The sequence below is a fragment of the Engystomops pustulosus genome, chromosome 4 (genome assembly GCF_040894005.1).
Source record: "Engystomops pustulosus chromosome 4, aEngPut4.maternal, whole genome shotgun sequence".
Taxonomy (NCBI): domain Eukaryota; kingdom Metazoa; phylum Chordata; class Amphibia; order Anura; family Leptodactylidae; genus Engystomops; species Engystomops pustulosus.
The window spans coordinates 31,840,789-31,862,041 of NC_092414.1; positions in this window are offsets into that span (position 1 = coordinate 31,840,789).

The following is a 21,253-nucleotide window of genomic DNA, read 5'->3' on the forward strand; positions in this document are numbered from 1 at the left end:
CAGCATCACTTATTGGCAGAAATCGATTTATATATAGAGCAAACTATAAATAATAAAAGGGTTATTCTTATCTTGGGCATTTATGGGATATGCACAGGATGTGCCACAAATACCCCACCTCTAGGACACAAATATGTATCCATAATCGAGGATTTCTGACTCCCTGTCCTTCCTACTTCATGGATGTTGTGAATAGAGAAATTACTACACATTTGTGGCTTAGTTCACTTCTTTGGGCGTTCCAAATAGAATTGACCCATTCTAGAGATGAAGTCCTCATGGCCCTCATGGTGAGACTCTCAGAACATTTCAGAATTATCATGGTCTCCAATAACATTTTGATTGGCTGATACAAATTTAATTGGAGAAAGGCCAAGCATTACATACTTAGAGCATTCTGTATGTATAAGTCATTGAGATATACAGTAACTCTTCTATCTTCCTTCTTATAATTGGACCCCAAGCCCAAAGAGAAGGTCCACATTTTGCCAAGTTCCTTATGCATAGACATATTAAGCAGTTTATGATGTAAAATCTAGTCATGTACACTTCACTTACCTGAGATGGATACAGCTGCAGGGGTATAGTGTTGTTAAAGGAAATCTACCATTTGTTTTCATTCATTGTGAGCCAAAAATACCTTGAAAAGGCTGTGGCTACACTGATGCAGAAACTTTTCTTTTTTTTCTCCTGATCCGAATGTTTTTTTCTCAAAAAACAATTATAAAATTCAGGACTTTGGGAAAGCTGGCTGCTTACATAAACATATTACACACAGATCTTCCTTAACTGTCCAGACACAACTAATCAACCTGAGTTGGATGACTCATACACAGCTGCTGGGGATGGTGCAGCGATTGATTACTGTCAGGGACAACACAGTGATGACGCATTTTTGACTTAAGCTGGGCAGGACAAGGCTGAAGCAGTGCATAATTGGGGTAGAGGAGAGCACCCGCATAGCCGCAGGAGCAACATAGCCTCCTTATTATAATTTTATAATTGTTTATTTATCAAAACCACTCAGTTGAAGGATTAAACATGATATGTTTCTGCATCAGTGTAGCTACAGCATTCTTAAGGTATGTTTGGTTCATAATGCAAAAAAGCAAATGGTAGTTTTCCTTTAAGTAAAGTTTGTACATGTAAGATTTGCTGAATATCAGATGTTGGCATACCTGTTTTTGATGGGCGAACCTGCAATAATTCCAATTTTTTTATATATCTGTATATTTTAGGATGTGAACGATTCATTTGAATTTCATAATTAAATATTGTCCAATCTCTCAGTGGTACCCACGAGCAGGTCCTTGGGCCATAGACTAGCCTTCACCCAGCTTCACACTTGGAGAATTTTCTTATTATACGAAGAAGTACACAGACCTTGGAAACAACCAAATAACAGCAGATTAAATCAAATGCAAACTAATACAAAATATTATGGCCATTCTTTTATATCCTTAGACAATGCTGAATGTAATTCCCAGCACTTTTAATGCAGACACAGTAATATCCTGCTTCAAGGGTTATTTTCCAATCATGCTGAGATAAAGACATCGAAAACTTCCAAGTGCAAGAATCCATGTGCGCCCCTATCACTTCTACCGCAGACTAATCAAGAAACCCTTAAGAGTTTGCAATTCACTCTATTTTTATGATTATTAAAATCTGACACCAATGTATGATTTGTATTGGTTCTATGTTCCATTAGACAGGCATCTCCTATTTACACTCGGAGAGATGTACCTAGGGGCAGAGAGACCGCTGAGGAAGACTACAGTAGAAAGTCATAAAAAGGCAGAAATAATCAGACATAAAGGCTGCACCGGAGCGTAAAAAAATATGAAATTGTAGTTTCTTCTAAGAGATGTAAATCATTATCTCCAGAGCAGAAAAAAACCTATGGAAAATATGTTATTAATATCTACTATGCCTTCATCTATTGTGTGTATACAATACCTCCACTGTATAAAGTGACTACATATTATTAAAGAGGTTGAACAATTTAGAGAGCTGAAAATGGAAAATCTGTTGAAATCGATTGAAGTCCAGGTTGTGGTTCATTACATGGAAAGGCCACTGTTTTTAAAGGACATCTTCCACCAGGATGAAGGTTTGTAAACCAAACACACTTACATACTGGTGTGTGTCCCCTTTGGCAGGGTCTGCTCTTCTTTTAGCTTCTTAAGCCATTGTTTTTACTAAAAAAAAGTTTTTAAAATGTATGCAAATGAGCCTAAGGGGTTCCATACTTCATTGACATGTATTGAGCCTGGAGCCCCTCAGGTTCAGTTGCATCATTTTTTAAACCTTTTACTCCTAAAAACAACGGCATAAGGGCAGATCCTGTCAGAGGGGGCACACACCAGTCTGAAAGTGTACTTGGTTTACAAACCTAAATCCTGGTGGTAGATGTCCTTTAAATATGTATGTACAATAGATGTACCTTGTTTACTTTTTCCTGCAGGGCACTGCAGGGAAATTCTAGGTTTTAAGAAATTTTACATTTGACCACTAGGTTCCAAACAATTAAAAAAAAACATATAGCTAGAGGTCCTGTTAAGGTTCAGGTTTGGCCAAGTTCAAACTCGATCCTGATCATGGGTGCTACCTATTAAATGGCACCAGCAAAGATGGAGTATGACATCATGGGGAGCGATGATCCTAAAAAAAATGGGGGTATGTACACCACCATTGATCAGGGGTGTTATCGGTGGCCTATTAGTAGGCCCATCAAGATTTATCACGACTAGTTCCTCTGATGATAGCCTTACACCCTCTCAATATGTTTATTTACACATGTTTTCTCCTTCCTGTTCTCCATAAACTCAAATTTAGTTCATCAAGTAATTTATGGTGTAAATTACAATAAATCTAATAGGTCACAGAAGGCTAGACCCCTTACCAGGCAGCCGCCCCACATTGACCAGATGTTTGAATGAAAAGCACCCCACCATGTATTACAAACCAGATATCCTTTGTATTACAGCTCATTAGGTATTGGACTAAGGGCCAGTAAGGTCATTTAACCAATAATTATGGCATCACTGGCTTGAAAAGATGAAGCAACAATGGCATGAACAGTGCAACCTCTTGGAACGGCTGATCAGTGGGGAAGAAGATGGCAGATTTCCATTGTTTTGTTATAGATAACCTACTCTAAAGACAGGACATCAATGTCATAGCCCTTCAAAACCCATTTGGTGGAAATGATTAAGACTGGTGTTTTGATCACCAGTCTTATTATACCCCCTCCCCCCAATAATGTTGGATATTCTAAGAGGCTCTGGCCACTAAGTATAGCTGGATGCGATCTCAGGTCAGTTCAGTTAAGACAAAGACTGCCCCCCTTGCCCTCTGCCCATCCGGTCCTTGCCCAATCATGCCCAAAGTGGTGTTTGGGGCAAAAAAGCTATAAAGCAGGTGGTGATGGAGCTTATAATATGCCTTATCCGCCAAAAAACTGGGGGAAACGGTATAATAAATTTCTCCAATTTTCTGGTAAGGCTGTTTGTTGTCACCACACTGGTGGCAATACCCGGTGATGTCACTAGTGTTGGAAGTTTCTATGGTCGAATATTCTTTGCACTCTCTAACATAAATTTACTAAATCTGTTAAAGGAAATCTTACCATGGGGAATCCACTTTCTGAACAATTCCCCATGATATATTTCCCATCAGGGCAGCAGCTGTCTCTCATTAATCCAGGGATGCAGCTGCTGCAGAAATAAAGCTTGGGTTGTCAATATGCTAATTAATTTCTAAGGCTACTGGGGGCATGGAGTAGGTAGCTAGTGACATCTCTGGGAGGAGAAAGCTACTCCACACCCCCAATAGCCGCTACTGATCCGCCTCTACCTGCCCATCTCCCGCAACTGTCCTGTCTCTGGTATTATGGTTGTTACAGGCGGGTTGGGTGTGTGGGGTAGCCTTTGCTCCCCCCCCCCCGTCCCCGTCCCCGTCACCGGAGCTGTCTTAGGCTATTCTATGCCCCCAGTAGCCTTAGAAACGAATTAGCATATTGACAAATTAAACTTTATTTCTACAGCAGCTGCATTAGAGAAAAAACTGGAAGCTGCCTTGATGAGCTTGGAAAGTAGATTCCACCAGGTAGTTTTTCTTTAGTATTTACTAATACAGTTTTTTTTATAATGTTAGTGTATTCTGATGTTACTAGAATTCTAAAAACTACAAAAAAGTTCTAATAAACAAACTGCACGGACATGTTTTTTTTCTCATATGAGTTCTGACTTAGCCGCACTGTGACTAAATCATCCCCTCTCTCCCTGGCTATATTACCTGGCCTGTTAAGACACTAGCTCTGCCAGTGTTTGTTTCTTACAAGGTTTGTCTCTGCCATCAAAGTCCAATTTCTCAGTCTGCAAGGGATGATGTTTTGTTAAATCTAGTGATTGCGATGGGCAGAACTCCCAGAATTCAGTGCACTGTGGTGTGTCAAGGCCATAATTCTTGTCATCTTGAAAAATACTCAGCATTGTCTTTTCACACCCTTGAACTTCCAAAGATTACAAGACCCTAAAGTTCCCTCTCACATTATAGGACATGTGTGCATTTTTGGGAAGTTAACTTAGAGAATTGTACGTAAAATAAATGATATTTCCTAATCCCGTTCAGTCTATAAATGTCCCTTGGCATTCTTCTTCTAATTAAGTTCTATGTAGGAGAAAGTGCTAAATATTTTGAATTGCAGTCAAACCCAAATTTCTAATTTTCCAGGGAGCAAGGAAATTATGTTATTTAATCAATGAAAATGTAAACCAAGGGAACAATTTAACGGCTTTGCCTTGGACACAAAAAGTTTTTGCTTCTTCTGAATGCAATGAATATGAAATTCGAATTTCTAACTTTTTAATCTACATGGACCTCAAAACTTCTAAGAGCAAGAGGTAAGAACTCTACTTCTGTATCCCCTGAAATGTATGGGCTCTAGTGAATTCATATGACTTTTAACCATAGGGGACATGGCTCACCTGCATTGGGCCATGTGGCAGTGGGAGGCCCACTGTAAATTCATATTTGGAAGCTTTGTCTTCAAGACGCTCAAGGCGTAGATCGAGGTGAATGCAATTTGTTGCTGGAAGTCTTTAGAATCATGCTTGATGATCATGTTATGATATCATAATGACCTCTCCAAGCCAGAGATAGCACTCTCAAAAATGTCTTGCATCAGGACGAGTCTAGGTGTGAGGTTGTATACTTGTTTGGACTACAACGGTAACTCATATGATGTAGAGACCACCAATAAAGCTCGAATCTGTGCAGGGGGAACTAAGACAAGCTCTATTACACTGTTGGGGTACAAAGGTACTGGTTTAGGGATTAACTTAGCTGTAATTTACCAGGGTGGTTCCCCAGGGAGAATGGTGGCCCCATCGCTAGTTGGTTCCATAAAACTTTTTGCTCTAAGCCGTGCACCCTAAAAATGATAGAGCTAAAAAAAAATCCAGACTTCGCTTGCACGCTGCTTCATTTCTTTCATTCCCTGCCTGTTAAATGAAATTTGGACCCCCTGGAGTTGGCAATAGGCTTTTCCATGGAACAGAGCCTAAGAGATTGTTCTTTACCCTTATTCCTGGAGGAAAGGACTTGACCCAGTTAAAGGTCATGATCTCCAGAGTAGCTAGTAGAAAGATGAGGAGCAGACGACATAATAGGAAAGATTCAAGGCTACTGATGAGCGGACTTGTTAAAATTTGTGTTCGGTTGAACCTGAATTTTAAAAGTCTGTTCCGGTACTGAAGCTTGACCCGATTCCCCTTCAGTAACATCTGCAATTGATGCAGTTGTGGGTGTTCATTGTTTACATGTTTCTGGAAAGTCGATAGTGGCATTTAAACTACCACAGGTGCACTAAAATGCTGGCCGCAATGCGTGCAACCATTTTGGGGAGAGTCTTCACTCGCGATGATATCATCGGGGAGCAACAATCTTCCCCAAAATGGCGGCGCCCCGTGTTTAAAGAGTTATTGCCTGAGATTGGTGCCGGTGCCATTCATGCCATTGTAGGTTGCGCTAAAGCTGGACTCGGTGCAAGTCCGAACTTTGTGATTTGGATCCGCTTAACACAATTCAAGGCATTAGACAGTGAATGATTAAAAGGAGACTTTAGTAGTGTATCATAGTTGGGTAGGGATCTCACTGAAGCTCAGACAAAATAAAGACCAAAAAGGGTGTTCAAAATTTGTCGGAATTAAATAAATTAAAGCGCAATTTACTTGCACTGCCTTTATAAGAGATGCAAATCAGTGATAGCTCGGATAAGGATGCCAGTTGTGGGATTGTTAACATCCAAGATGGTATAATACTGTTCCAAGGAAGTTGAGGAAAAATACCCTGTACCATAATGGTAGGCCCTATTTGCTGTTTCCCAGAGCCCTTTTGTCTTCTATGTATGTCATTGTGAGTGGTACATAGCTCTGATTATCCATAGGGGACATCATGGTCATGAGCTACCTGTTAAATATTGAACACAATGCCTTCTACATCGAATGAAACCATCTTTTTTTTACCAAGTTTTAGATACCAAGTAGCTCGAGACCTAGAATGCTGTTTATCACTTTGATCTTCTTAAGTAGATGATCCAGCAACAAGTGATATGTTGTTCTCTCGTATGCAATTCCATGCCAAGTTCTTGGACCAGTGGCGACGCTGCTTTATCCCACAATATATGTGGGAATTAAAGCCTGAATTTTGTCTTTCACTTTTTGACTGCCTTTTATAGTAAAACTAGTATGTTATTGCTTTATGAAGCCGACCTTATCTAGAAGAGATTCCATCATGTTGAAAAGGATGCCAAAGTATTTGAACTTTTGGCGGATAACAATAACCACATTTGGGTTTTGTTATCTCAGAAATCTTTGAGGTTTATTCTGATCCTATGAGGAAGAACCTTGATTAGTGGCAGATAAATCTGACTCAGGTTGTATTATTGTAATTCTGAATCATAAACCGTGTCTTTTGTGAGATGAAGATAGACGCACCTGTTATCCCAGCAATAAAGCCATAGAAGGAGAACATACAGGAGAGAAGAAATTCTAGTCTGACAAGAAGTGCCAATGTTTTACTTATAGCAACATGAAACTAGCAATTGGGCCTGGGCCCAGAATTGCTGCACAGTCGGGTGCCTGCTGTTTGATTTATTATTTTCCTCTAGATTGTAGGAATATTGTAATAAATACCCAAAATATTACTTAAGGACAATATCCTATTTATGTACACTCACCGGCCACTTTATTAGGTACACCTGTCCAACTGCTTGTTAACACTTAATTTCTAATCAGCCACTCACATGGCAGCAACTCAGTGCATTTAGGCATGTAGACATGGTCAAGACAATCTCCTGCAGTTCAAACCGAGCATCAGTATGGGGAAGAAAGGTGATTTGAGTGCCTTTGAACGTGGCATGGTTGTTGGTGCCAGAAGGGCTGGTCTGAGTATTTCAGAAACTGCTAATCTACTGGGATTTTCACGCACGGCTATCTCTAGGGTTTACAGAGAATGGTCTGAAAAAGAAAAAACATCCAGTGAGCGTCAGTTCTGTGGGTGGAAATGCCTTGTTGATGCCAGAGGTCAGAGGAGAATGGGCAGACTGGTTCAAGCTGATAGAAAGGCAAGAGTGACTCAAATCGCCACCCGTTACAACCAAGGTAGGCAGAAGAGCATCTCTGAACGCACAGTACGTCGAACTTTGAGGCAGATGGGCTACAGCAGCAGAAGACCACACCGGGTGCCACTCCTTTCAGCTAAGAACAGGAAACTGAAGCTACAATTTGCACAAGCTCATCGAAATTGGACAGTAGAAGATTGCCTGGTCTGATGAGTCTCGATTTCTGCTGCGACATTCGGATGGTAGGGTCAGAATTTGGCGTCAACAACATGAAAGCATGGATCCATCCTGCCTTGTATCAACGGTTCAGGCTGGTGGTGGTGGTGTCATGGTGTGGGGAATATTTTCTTGGCACTCTTTGGGCCCCTTGGTACCAATTGAGCATCGTTGTAATACCGCAGCCTACCTGAGTATTGTTGCTGACCATGTCCATCCCTTTATGACCACAATGTACCCAACATCTGATGGCTACTTTCAGCAGGATAATGCGCCATGTCATAAAGCTGGAATCATCTCAGACTGGTTTCTTGAACATGACAATGAGTTCACTGTACTCAAATGGCCTCCACAATCACCAGATCTCAATCCAATAGAGCATCTTTGGGATGTGGTGGAACGGGAGATTCGCATCATGGATGTGCAGCCGACAAATCTGCGGCAACTGTGTGATGCCATCATGTCAATATGGACCAAAATCTCTGAGGAATGTTTCCAGCACTTGTGTGCTGGCGTATGATGGAACCCTGCCCCTTTGACACTACTGGATACATAAAAAGGCTTAGGCATCCTGATGTATCTGGCTGGTGACTGTACCGGCAAGCAAGTCTAGGCCTGCTGCTACCTGGGTAGTTTTGATCATGTGCGCATGGTATAGGTAGTGTGCAGGAATGTCCCACACCAGTCCACTCCACCGACGGCTACACCCACACTTCTCTCCCTATTGGTCCAGTATATCTTTGCATAATTTAATCCATTAGTTGACCTTTATCCCCAGAGGAAACCTTCCAGAGAAACACATGTCAGAGTAGCGTTCCCAGTGGTCCGTATTAAACCTTGATTGTAATGTGAAATTTGCTGTTACTGTTACCTCTTTCTTTTACAGTATACGTGCCTGTACTTTTACATATGCCAGTGGCAGTGGATATAATAACCCAAATTTCTTAAAGTGTTTGTGCCAGTTTCCTTTCTGACTTTGCACTGAAAAGAACATGCAAACTGTGTGTACATGTATTTATAAAGTGTCTGTGCCAGTTTTGTGTCGTGGCTGCACTGTGTCCGACAAGACAGAAAAAAGTGTGCACCTAAAGGGGCTTATTACTGCTTAGTTGAAGTTTGCGGCACATTTATTACTGACGCGCGCCACAAATCTGTCTGCGCCACAATTCTACAGAATGAACAAAGTGCACCAAAAAAATGGTGCCCACTTCAATGGTACCCACTTCCAGAGCAGTGCAGGGGTCCATAAGTAATGAAGAATGAGCGCCAATTTTGATGAATCTGCTGCCCCCTACACACTCCACCGGCAACTGCACAAAGTACAGATTTTACTTTAAACTTTAATAAAACTTTATTTTATTAATATGTAAATTAACTGCAGAGACTACTGGGGCGTGTACTAGTCTGGCTGGGCACTGGGAGCTAAGGGTGCTCTCACATACCAGTTAACTGCAGTTAATTTACATATTAATAAAATAAAGTTTTTTAACAAGTTAGGTCAAGTTCTAGGATTATTACATTACAGATTAGGGCAGAGGCAGAAGGAATCTACCATCACATCTACTACTGATGGTAGATTCATCATGGTAGGTTTCCCTTAAATGGCATCTACCAGAATAAAGGACTGTATGCAAATAAGCCTGAGGGGCTCAAGGCTCTATAGGTGTTAAAGGAGCCTGAAGCCCCTCAGGTTCATTTTCCAACAGTCTTTCATCCTGGTGGTAGATGCCTTTTATATACTGCTCTGCATTGGGCTCGAAGTTAAGGCTTCGACCAGATTTATATGAATTACCTGTACAAAGGATAAACCAGTTATTACAAGTCTCAGACAAACCCTTTAAAGAGGATATTTCATCTTTGTCCCTGGTGTAATGTACATTTGTTTTCTACATACAGTAATATAACAATTCTCAGTCAAATTTTCTTAGAACTCTTGTTCTGTGTTCCACTTTGATTAGTCAAGTGGGTTTTACAACTGTTTGGACAATATCATGATGCACTGGGATCTGCCTTTATCTGGCGATAACTACTTTATCTATTAAACAATTTCTACTAGAAAACTGAAAAATAACCCAACATAAACTTACTAAAAATGATTCCTGTGAATGGTTACTTCATGAGGTCTTTACTAACAGATGTGTCAGGAGTGGTGACAGATCCCCTTAAACTTATTAATTTTATGAAACCCATAAAAATGTGTTTTGGAAACCAGACAATGCCATTAAACATAAAGCGCTGTGAATGCCAAATATCGCGGTAAACATATTGCACAGCCAATAAAAATTTACAGGATGTTTGTTACCATCTTGCTTCATAAAAAGCCAAAGCGAAGTAAGTATCTAGTCATTTCCTCACAATGGAAGAAAAGTCAGAGCGGAACGGTGACGGAGCGGGCCGGGGAGAGGATGTGAACTAACAGAGGCTGCAGCAGACGTAAAAAGGAACAAGTATAAATCATTGTGGCACCTAAAATTGTAAGCAACAATTTAGACATGGGAGAAAGGGACGTTAAACAGTAACGATTGTAACAGGACGGGCGCTCAGATGGTATCGGGAAACTATTTGTTTCCACAGAGGACAGCATCAGCCACTTCTGAACCGAAATTTCTCAGAGTGTTTATATCTTCTGGGACTCTTTGTATTAAAAAAAAAATATGAGGCCAGGAAACAAAGCCAAGGTTTAGGTAGGTCGCGATTTCTGTTGAGAGATCCTTCGCTCACTTTTTCTCCCCAGCAGTGATGAGAAAGCTAAGACATAAGAGGCAAAATATTGAGGAGAGCAAATCATTTAGATTAATCACCCACTCCTCCCTGCCAGCAGTTTGGCTCCGTTTCTGCTATATGCTTGTGAAATTCTGCTGACGAGAACAACTGGACGGCAGAAACCCATTCGCTGCCACAGGAGACCCTAAATAGTCTTACCTCCTGAAACTGGTCATTTTTCTGTGGCGATGGGAGTAATCATAAAAAGGACATTTTTACTTACTTTGAACAAAATATATATTTAATAAGGCGTTACTTTCATTTTGTAGATATCTCAATAACTCTAGGGGAAGGGTTATAAAGTGAAAGTTTATTTGTTTGATCAATTGGACTCTTATTTCTAATCACTATACCATATATTCCTGAGTATAAGCCGAGTTTTTCAGCACAATTTTTGTTGCTGGGCATTTGACTAGTGGGGGAGGTTGCAGGGCATTACATTACTGGGGAGGCTGCTGGCATTTCATTACTGGGGAGGGTGCTGGGCATTTCACTAATGTGGAGGCTGCTGGGCATTACATTACTGGGGAGGCTGCAGGGCATTACATTACTGGGGAGGCTGCTGGACATTTTATTACTGGGGAGGCTACTGGGCATTACATTACCGGGGGATGCTGCTGGGCATTTCATTACTGGGGAGGCTGCTGGGCATTGCATTACTGGGGGATGCTGCTGGGCATTTCATTACTGGGGAGGCTGCTGGGCATTGCATTACTGGGGGATGCTGCTGGGCATTACATTACTGGAGGAAGCTGCCGGGTATTACATTACTTGGGGAGGCTGCAAGGCATTTCATTACTGAGGAAAGCTGCATGGGGCATTTTCATTACTGAGGAGGCTGCTGGACATTTAACTACTGGGGCGGCTGCTGAGCATTTCATTACTGGAGGAGGCTGCTGGGCATTTTATTACTTGGGGAGATTGCTGGGCATTACATTACTGGGGGAAGGTGCAGGGCATTACATTAGTGGGGGGAGGCTGCTGGGTATTTTATTACTGGGGAAGGCTGCTGGGCATTACATTAATGGGGAAAGCTGCATGGGGCATTTCATTACTGGTGGGTGCTATAAATACACATGGACTAGGTTGCAATGTAGCCATTGGGTTGCTAACATCTTGAAGTAGTCCCAGTATAGGTGACAGCTTCAAGAGATGCCACTACAAAGGGGGCAGCCTGAGAATGGTGAAAGTGAAATTCTTGACTAGTTGATGAACATCTCAATGTTCATGATAGAAAGATCAGCATCACATTTAAGGACACAGAAACATGGCAGAGCAAATTCCAGATACCGGTAGAGTTAAGTCATGAGATTGAGCAATTTCAGTAACTTTTGTAGGACGTTCTAAATAGTTCTAAGTGATCCATGCTTCAGGACACTAGACTTGAAGAGACTAGTAGCCTGCTTATGTCTCCCCTGAGAGGATTTCCCCTACATCAGACCTTCATTTTTGCTGCTCTTTACAGAGCTTGATTAAACTCTCCTAAAGCAGTCAACCTTCTTCTGCAGCCTCAAGCCATAGGACTTGGGCCACAAGCTACTACCAGACTGCATCCAACCCTCAGTTTCCTCAGGTCTGGCAAAAAGGACCTACTACCTTAACTTTTCCCTTCTCCATGGCTCACCTGGAATGCCCCAGGGGGGACTTTCCATCTTATTGTGCATCCCCCGATTCTTGCCCCCCCTTGCTGGCCCTGCCTGGCAGGGAAGATGCCTGTGCACCAGGACCAAGATACCTGTGACAATGACTAGCGCTAGCCGTGCTCTTTGTCAGACACTCCAGGGGAACCAGTAGAATCTAGCTGCACCCACAAAATTAGGGGGGAGCCCTGGTTGGCGAACGTTGCATATACTTGTATAAAACCATTACATCTGTAATATGGTGTAAAATAAAGGCATTATACAGGATCACATAGAGACTGTATGTGTGGCTGTAGAGGCTCTGCACTCCTTTGTGATATGAGACCCTTCATCTCTGAATTTTTTGTTAATGAAGGTCCTATGTCCACTATTTAGGGTCAATTTTAGAGAAATGTTATTTTGGATTCACATGTTACCTCCTGATACTCTCCAAATCTGGTCTAATTCTCTAAGTACAGGAACGTGCTATGTCAGCGTCTCCCGATGTGGAGCTGTTCAGTCATACACATGTGTCCAAGTACAATCTGTAGATGGTCATTATTACCCATCGGTAAAATCCATATCAAGTCATTTTCAGCACTTTCATTCTTTGTTTTATAGTCCTGCAGAAGAGGCTGACGTTTTTAAGAATATAGGATAATAATAGACATGAGGGAAAATTGTGTTGACCAAGGGTAACATTTACCAGTGGTTTGCGTTTTCTGAAATAAATTGAGACATTTCTTTTATATCCCCCTGTTACACTGTACGGCCCATTTGTACAATTTATGAAAAGGGAACGGCAAAAAAACAGCATTGAATTATATCTCTGAGATCAGAGGCTACAAGGTAGGCAGTGCAAAACAGATCTAGAGAGAACGCAAGACATTGTAGAACATTATATACCTGAAAAACGAACATGATAGAATAATGACCTTCTGGGTAAACTGCCGTGAGATCATACAAACCCTGAGTATACCATATTTATATGAGCAGAAGTTTTCCAATTTACAGCTGAATCACCCACATTATATAGACTGTATGAAGACCGAACATCGTGTGCTATAGGCCCTAGAGTCATACTCAATAAGCTCTAATGTGGAAGAAGTTGACCCTTCCGACCCATAGTTTCAAAGATCCTAATCAGTGTACACAATGTTTGGATTCCACAATGGCTTTGCTAAAACCGGTGGTGTCAAACTGGACCAATCAGAGAACCCAATGAAAAATCCATCCCAGGTACCACATCTATAATGTAGTATTAATTGCAATACTCTCGGCATATGGGGAAGAGACCCCAAAGGCTTCTCGGCTTAGGTGCAACTAAACCCCCTCCAGTTACAACGGTGGGTCATACGCATATATGTCCTATGACTAACCAGAGAACCTGTCACGGAAATATCCATTTGTGTGCACCCAGGTTATTATCAGCTCATTTTTTTTATTTTTTTTTTGGGGGGGGGGGGTGCATTTATGGTTTTGTCAAGAATACAGAAGTATAATATGTGGCAGTCCAACTTATGGAAATGAGGGGCCACAAGTTACCACTTTCATTGACAGCATATCAGCTCTATAAGGGCCGTATACAAGAACAACCCTCGTTATGTTCCCCCTGCTCTCCTCGTCCCACAGAGCAATTAATTACTAGCTGCGGTGTATTCCAGGCCTGGAGGTTGCAGGGGTCACTTCCAAAATTTTCAGTAGGTTGTCACATGAGGAGTTTTCATGCATCTCTTTTATTAGGTCTCCATTGTAGTATTTCATTGATCTGTGACTGTTGTATACTTCCCTTAAGTTTATTATAATTTCATGATTTACATTAATTTAATTTACTTGTAGAAAAAATATTGAAAACTGAAAATTTGTCTAATGTTAAAAAAATGAGCTTATAATAATGAATAAAGCTTAAAATAAATAAAGCTCAACTGCAATACCTGTATTCGGAGCTCACAAGATTGACATCTGTTCCTCCCAACTTTCCTGAACACACGCACACTTGGCTCTATTAGGCCTCTAGCCAGGGGTAGATGAAACCTGCCATAGGCCCTAGACTGTATGAAAATTCTGGGACCTAAACAAGTAAATTTTTTTTAAATGGTTTTGCATTTACTGCTTATCAAAATCAGGCCTCTAAGAAATGGAGGGAAATTGCTGTCTGTTAGCTTTCAAGTCTGCAGTTCAAGGTCCTTCTGAGGACCTCCAAAGGTCCTGGTGAGGCTCTTGTAAACTGTGCATGTGCGCCAAGAGCTGGCACATATGTATGTGTATTTCATGGCAGGAGGTCTTTCTCTTTTCTATCTCTACAGGGCAGTATCAAACACGATTGGTGGTTTGCATGGCCATGGAGGACCTAGAAGCCTTGATTTTGAGGTGGTTCTACCATTGCCATAGAAGGAGATTCTTTACTGTACGAGCAGTGAGACTGTGGAACTCTCTGCCGCAGGAGGTTGTTATGGCGGACTCTATGTACATGTTCAAGAGAGGCCTGGATGACTTTCAGGAGAGCAAAACTATCACCGGTTATGGGGAAAAAACATTTGTTTAATTCTTGAAGGTTGGACTTGACGGACTTGCGACTTTTTCCAAACTTTTTTACTATGAAAGGCTGCCATCTATACCACCCATATTATAATCCACTGTTACCTCTAGCTGTGGATTATCTTCTGCAAGAACCAAAGGAATGGATATGTAACATTGAACATGTACAATACAGCCAGGTGTATTAGGGAGAAGGGTTGACGTCTCCTCACCCCTCCCCTCTTCATTAAAATCCAAGTGAATGCGGCATAAAAACTGCATCATACAGGACATGTTGGATATTTTGCGGCACAGCTGTCCAGCTCGGTCACGGTGCAGTGAGAAACTGTGTGCTCACCTTATTGTGACCAGGTGCCATAGATGTCTATATGGGCTGTGATGAGGCCGTAAATTGCGCAGCTGTATCACCGGCCCCTAGACATTCATCTGCATGAGGCCTGAGGTAACGCCTTTCCCCTATTCACAAAATATTTGTCGGTTAAGCTGACTTATTATACATTAAATATCATTTTGTTACAGTATCTTTGGCCAATTTTTCCTTTTTTTTCCCATTTTTTGAACATTTTTATACTATTTCTAGATGCCAAAATTAGAAAATTGAAACATAAATAATACATAAAATACATGTTATGTTTCCTCTCCATAAGTCACATCTCTCATCCCCGTGACAATACAAGCTAATTTTACTGATATTACAGCTAGATATACATAAAATAACCTCAGGCGGAAAGAAAAAACGCTACATAGACACTGACTGTCGCCGGCTAATCAACACTCAATCAACCGTATGGGACAATGTAGACTATCAGGTCCCAGTAGATAATGCGGCTGTGTGGAGGTCAATCAATATCCAATATTGTATCACACACTGTAAGTGAGGTCGGTTCATCAATGCCACAGCCGCTAATGATCAGGATGACACTGCTACTCTTCCTATCCAATATTCCAAGCTACATGGAGATCAGGATCGGTAACAACCGCCGAAGCTATAGTAAGCTATAGTCATGCAGTCACATCAGAGTTAATTACAATCCATGAAGCAACTTTTAGAGAGTCTTAGATGGAACTTAGATTTTTTTTTTATTTTTAGGGATATTTTCTGTAATTTTTAAGAATATTTATAACATGTATTGAGAACTGACCAATACAGAGCTAACACAATCTGTACTTTTTCTCCATTAAGTAATCTTTCTAGCATTTACCATAATGATCTGTTTATTCTCTGTATAAATACAGGCCCTATTCATACTGAAGGGTTTCATATCCCGATGACTCATGTGGGTTTGAAGCATCGGGCTCCGTGTATAAAACGATGACACAGAAAAGTGCTTTTATTGCCCAAAATAGCTGCATCAAATGTTAGATTTCAGCTTTTCTATTATGAAGTCTAAATTACGATTATTTGTTATGGAAAAAAGTCACATTTCTTTCGACAATGACTATACCAAAATAATGCTGCCAAATGGGGATTATACTAATATATATATGGTCATACAGATTCAACATACAACGCCCAAATATATAATAGTGTCATGATTCAAATTGATTTGGTTTAATCAATGGTTTTATTTATGAGAAACTTTGTGATATATTGTATTGGGGGAAATGTTTCCATTTGCTTTACCATTTAATTCCTAGCCATTTATAGCTCGCTAAGATTATATGGAAGCTTGAAATTTAGTATGTGTAATAGGTGCTTAAAGTGGTTTTCTAAAACTAGCATTGATTGGCGGTTCAAAAGCATAGAAATGCTCCACCAGTGGCGTAACTAGAAGCTGATGGGCCCCAGTGCAAAGTCTGTGCCAGGCCCCGACTATAATGTATGGTTTATAATAATAGTCCTCTCATATGGGAAAGTGACACCATAAGGGCCCCCTAAACCTCTTGGGCCCAGGTACAATCGCAACCTCTGCACCCCCTCAAGTTATGCCCCTGTGCTCCGCCACTTCTTACCTGCTGGGCTGCTTACAGTTGTCTTATTCAAGTTGACTGGACTGAGCTGAACTTCTCCATGCTTTGCCACTATACAATGTATGGTGCTGTTCTTGGTTATCAGTAAAAAGGGCATTGTACATGGGGCTTCCAAGGTCAAACCCAGTTCTGAATTTACCATTAGGCAAGTTGAGCCTTTGGCCTCAGACGGCAGTGCGCAGTAAATCAGATGGGAAAGCAGAAGCGTGGCGCCAAGTCCTGCTAATCTTTTTAAGCTTTTCATAAATGGACATGACTCCTCAGCAGCCCTGTCTTCAGCAGAGGAAACCGCTCTTTGATGTGCACATAGAAAGAGAAAAACTTCATGCTGCTCTGTAAGATGGGGCATTTCAGACCAGACAGAGGCAGAATAGGCAGGGAAGTGCCCCTGCAATGCCATGCTGACAGTATGAGAAGAGTTTCTCTCCTTTACAGATATTATCCAGTTAGGTTTATTGTTGAGGATGCTGCTTGCAGAGACCTAGGTGTCTAGATGTATGCACAGTGCTGTTCTTGCTTGGCCCTATCTACTGCCCCTTCACTGCTGGTTAGTGGCATCTCCCACTGAAAATGTGTGGACAGCATCTGATAAATTGAAAAACAGTATGCAAGATAATCTGTATACAGCATCCTCACCATAGTAGTAACTGGCTACAGTCCCTGTGCACATCCTCCTTTAGAACATACTGAAGCAGTAGGTAGTTGTGATTGTTGTATAACCTGTTCTTTCAGACATAGATGCTGGTTGACTGACTGCAGTGTACCTTGTCCAGTATTGTATCTGTCAAAGCATCCCGAATGTCATGGATTCAGTGGAACAGTCCAGGATTTTGGGGTCTGCACTGTTGTACTTCAACTCAGACCCCCCATCCCATCCTTTACATGCCATGGGCAAAGTGATCTTGTCCCCCCTGACTTTGTCCCTATGTTTTTTTCTAAAAGAGGAGTGTATCCTTCCAGATGGGCACATAACTGCATGTAAGTGTACTTGGTTTACAATCCTTGATCCTGGTTTTAAAGGACATCAACCAAGTAGAAAACATAAAAAAAAATAGTCACCCCCGCTCCTCTTCACCTAGATCCCGACACTGTCAGTTGCTGAGCTTGACACACTGAGGTCACCTAGAAAAGAAAATTAGAAACATAGAGCCCATCATGGGAGAGGGAGGTGCGGGGGGGGGGGGTAGGGGGCGTGATTAATTAGCAATCCAGTGATCCCGGTGTGTCAAGACTAGTGCCAGAATCAAGGTGAAGAGGAGCAAGGGGTGAGTATTTGTAAGTTTTTTCATGTTTTGTACCTGGTTGATTTCCATTAAGACTGCCATGTGCCAATGGCTGAAGTCAACATTTTTTAATGGTTGGACATTACTACATAATGCACCCAAACCAAGGAGGAAAGGGTCTCTTCTCCTGCATTTTAGTTCTGAAGTCTAAGGAGAACCTTGAAGGGCTCTTGTATCTATATGTGTCAAGAGATGGACTCTTCTATAACGATTTTGGAACTGGAGGTTTCTCCTTTTATTATCTGTACAAGAAATTATCAAACTAGGTGGGTGGTTCAGATGTCCATGGGCCCCTTAAGGACACCCAAACTACCCTTATATATTAATTTGCAACTGCTCACCAATCCTAAAAGGGAAATGGTGCCCAGATTACTGGGAATGGCAGCAAAGGTTTAGATGTGGCCACCTATGGTCTCTTTCACATCCACCTGGTCAGTACAGTCAGTACACTTTTCAAGTAAGCAACAAGCAGATATCCTAATGTCTAGGATAGATTAGTCTTCCTACTTGTATAGCTGCAAACGTCATTCACTTATGGAAAACAAGAAATGTCTAAAAAAAATGACCTAATATTCCAATCCATCCAATGAATTATAAACAACTTCCCGGTGAAAGGGTTAATCCAAGATTTTCGAAAGGCCTGAGTTCACCATCACGACCCTAAAGGCAGAACATAAAACAGCCAGACACACGGGATCTGGCTGTGATTACAAACATCTTTCATCATTAAATATTAACGCTCCGGCTGCTTACAGGCACGCTGCAAGAGTTATAGAATTTAATTCGATCACAGTGGAAAAAAAAACAGGTTCAAATAGTGTTACGGGCAGAGAAAGGTAGAGGAGTCAGAGTTATGGGTAGCCGAGGCGACATCACAAACTGCTTTATAAATAACCTCCTGACCCTGATGTAAAGGGCTTCGTAGGGAGAGATTTTAACTTGCCGACTCTTTGTAACAAGACGTTTCAATCAGAATTTTGTGGAACAGACCGAAAAGCTACATCAACCAACCACAACACAGCCGTGAAACTATTCATTTTAATTGTGAGCGTTACTACAGATCCGCCACTGTTTTTATTTCCCAGTGGATCTCAGGAATGCAAAAATGGAAAATAATATTTTTTCAAGTGTAATTTCATCTTAAACACAATAGCAGCAATAAATCTAGAATTCCTCCTAGAATTGTGTCTACACTATATTTTACTGACCTCAAAAATACCTTTTGAAGAAGACGAAGCTGTGCTGGTTTAACATCTTTACAAAAGGCAATTTCCCATTATGCTGGAGAGTTATCTACCTGCCTGTGGCAGCTCCTTTTTTTATAGGAGTTTTCGGGTCTGAAAATATTGATGGCTGATCTTTCACATTCTAACAATTGACATTCCCACCACTCAACAGTCAATGCCGATAGGATAGAACAGGAAGTGGACAGCGCCGTCCTCAGTGTAGTGGCAAGAAATGGTTACTGCAAATCAGCTCCCGTATTACTCTGTTCAGCCACTATACTAAGAATGGAGCTGACCACTTCCTATGTAGTCACTTGTCAATGTAATGAAGGATGAGTTTAAGGACAAAAGTAAAATTAGTGTTGATTATTGTAAGAAATGTAATCATTGATTTCTATAGTATAAATAAATAAATATTCACCTAGTTTAAAGGAAACCTGTCATCAGAAATTGGCATACTAAACTACTACCAGTATGTTATCAACTATCTGAACAGTTTCTCGATCATGTTTCTTTTATGGCCCAGTGCGATGGCATCATCAGGAAAAACATTGAACTGAGGTGTTAACTGGTTGTATAAAGTCAGGGAGGCGGAGAGTTTAACACTGAAGTCAAGCTTTCTCCACCACTGAACAACCCCCACATCACGCACCAGATTTAAGGACATCTGTTTAATGATCTCTGTGGACGTAGAACCATCAGTTATATTGAAGGGCACATTCTGAGGCAGGGAAAGCTTGACTTCAGTGTTTTACTCTCCACCTCCTTGACTTCATAAAACCAACGTACAAGATCTAAGTTTAAATGCAGCTGGCAAATTCACCAGCTGCATTTAAATACCTGCAGAAGAATGTGCTGACATTTTGGGGAGTATCATAGCTCCCAAACTCATCAGGGAGTGATGATCCTCCCCAAAATGGTGACTCCCTTTGTCACCGGCTTGCTAGTGCTGGGGGGTAGTTTTGCCATTTAAATGCTGCTGTCGACTTTGCCAATGGCATTTAAAAAGTTAATGCTTCTGAACGATGCTAGCACCAGCAGCAGTCAGGGGTTTCTCAAACCCAGCTAAACCCAGCTCTGAACTTCAGCTCATCACTACTCATGGTATTACCAGAAGCACCTAGAATCCAATTGCAACTTCTGTTAATTGCTCTTTTGGACCCAGTACTTCTCTTCTTAGCTCCACTATTACTTTTGGGACTTATTTACTAAGGGTCCGCCTGCGCACTTTCATTGGACTTTTCAGGATTGCACAGCTTTGACAGGTTTTTAACAGGTGTTTGAGCTGGGATTGTGTTGCAGCACATGCGCTGGCTTTCATGCGACAGAAATTGGGGGGCATGACGTTGGACGATCCGACTGACTTGGACTGGGCGCAGGATTTAACTTTCAAATTTTGTCGCGAGACAATGCACTTATATGCACCACAAAGAAGAAGGTGAACTCCGTCGGACCTGAGCAGGGAAGCGACATATGTAGGATATCGGACGCAATGCATCGCGGCACAATGCATCCTCCGACAATACATTTTGTGTGAACTTCGGCGGCCAGGTAAGTAAATGAGGCCCTCTGTCTTCTAGTAAATAACATAGAATTCAAGTTATCGTAGACAAATTATGAGAAATCTTTTTGCAAAACGTTCTTTCTAAATAAAGATCCTCAAACAAAATTCAGCCTCTCCATCACAGCTGAAAGAAACACTTCCTGTGTTTTTTCAAGCTCCACCATTCGGCTTTGGAGTGTGAGCCCTGCGGGAGGAATGTCTATCTAGTGCCTCATTGTTCAGCTCCATTTTCGAAGCATACACCAAGGCTTGTCTCCGTTCACTGGAATGTCTCTGTAAAGATAAAAAAGAAGGTCAAAAGGTGACATGGTTGAAAGGAAAGCTTAAAAACATCAGCTATCGTCTACGGAGAGAAAAAGAGGGTCTACAACGTCTGTCTAGATGCCATCCTTACAGCGATCAAATATAAACCTTCTTTTTCTTCTAATGTTTTGTTCTTGGGAACT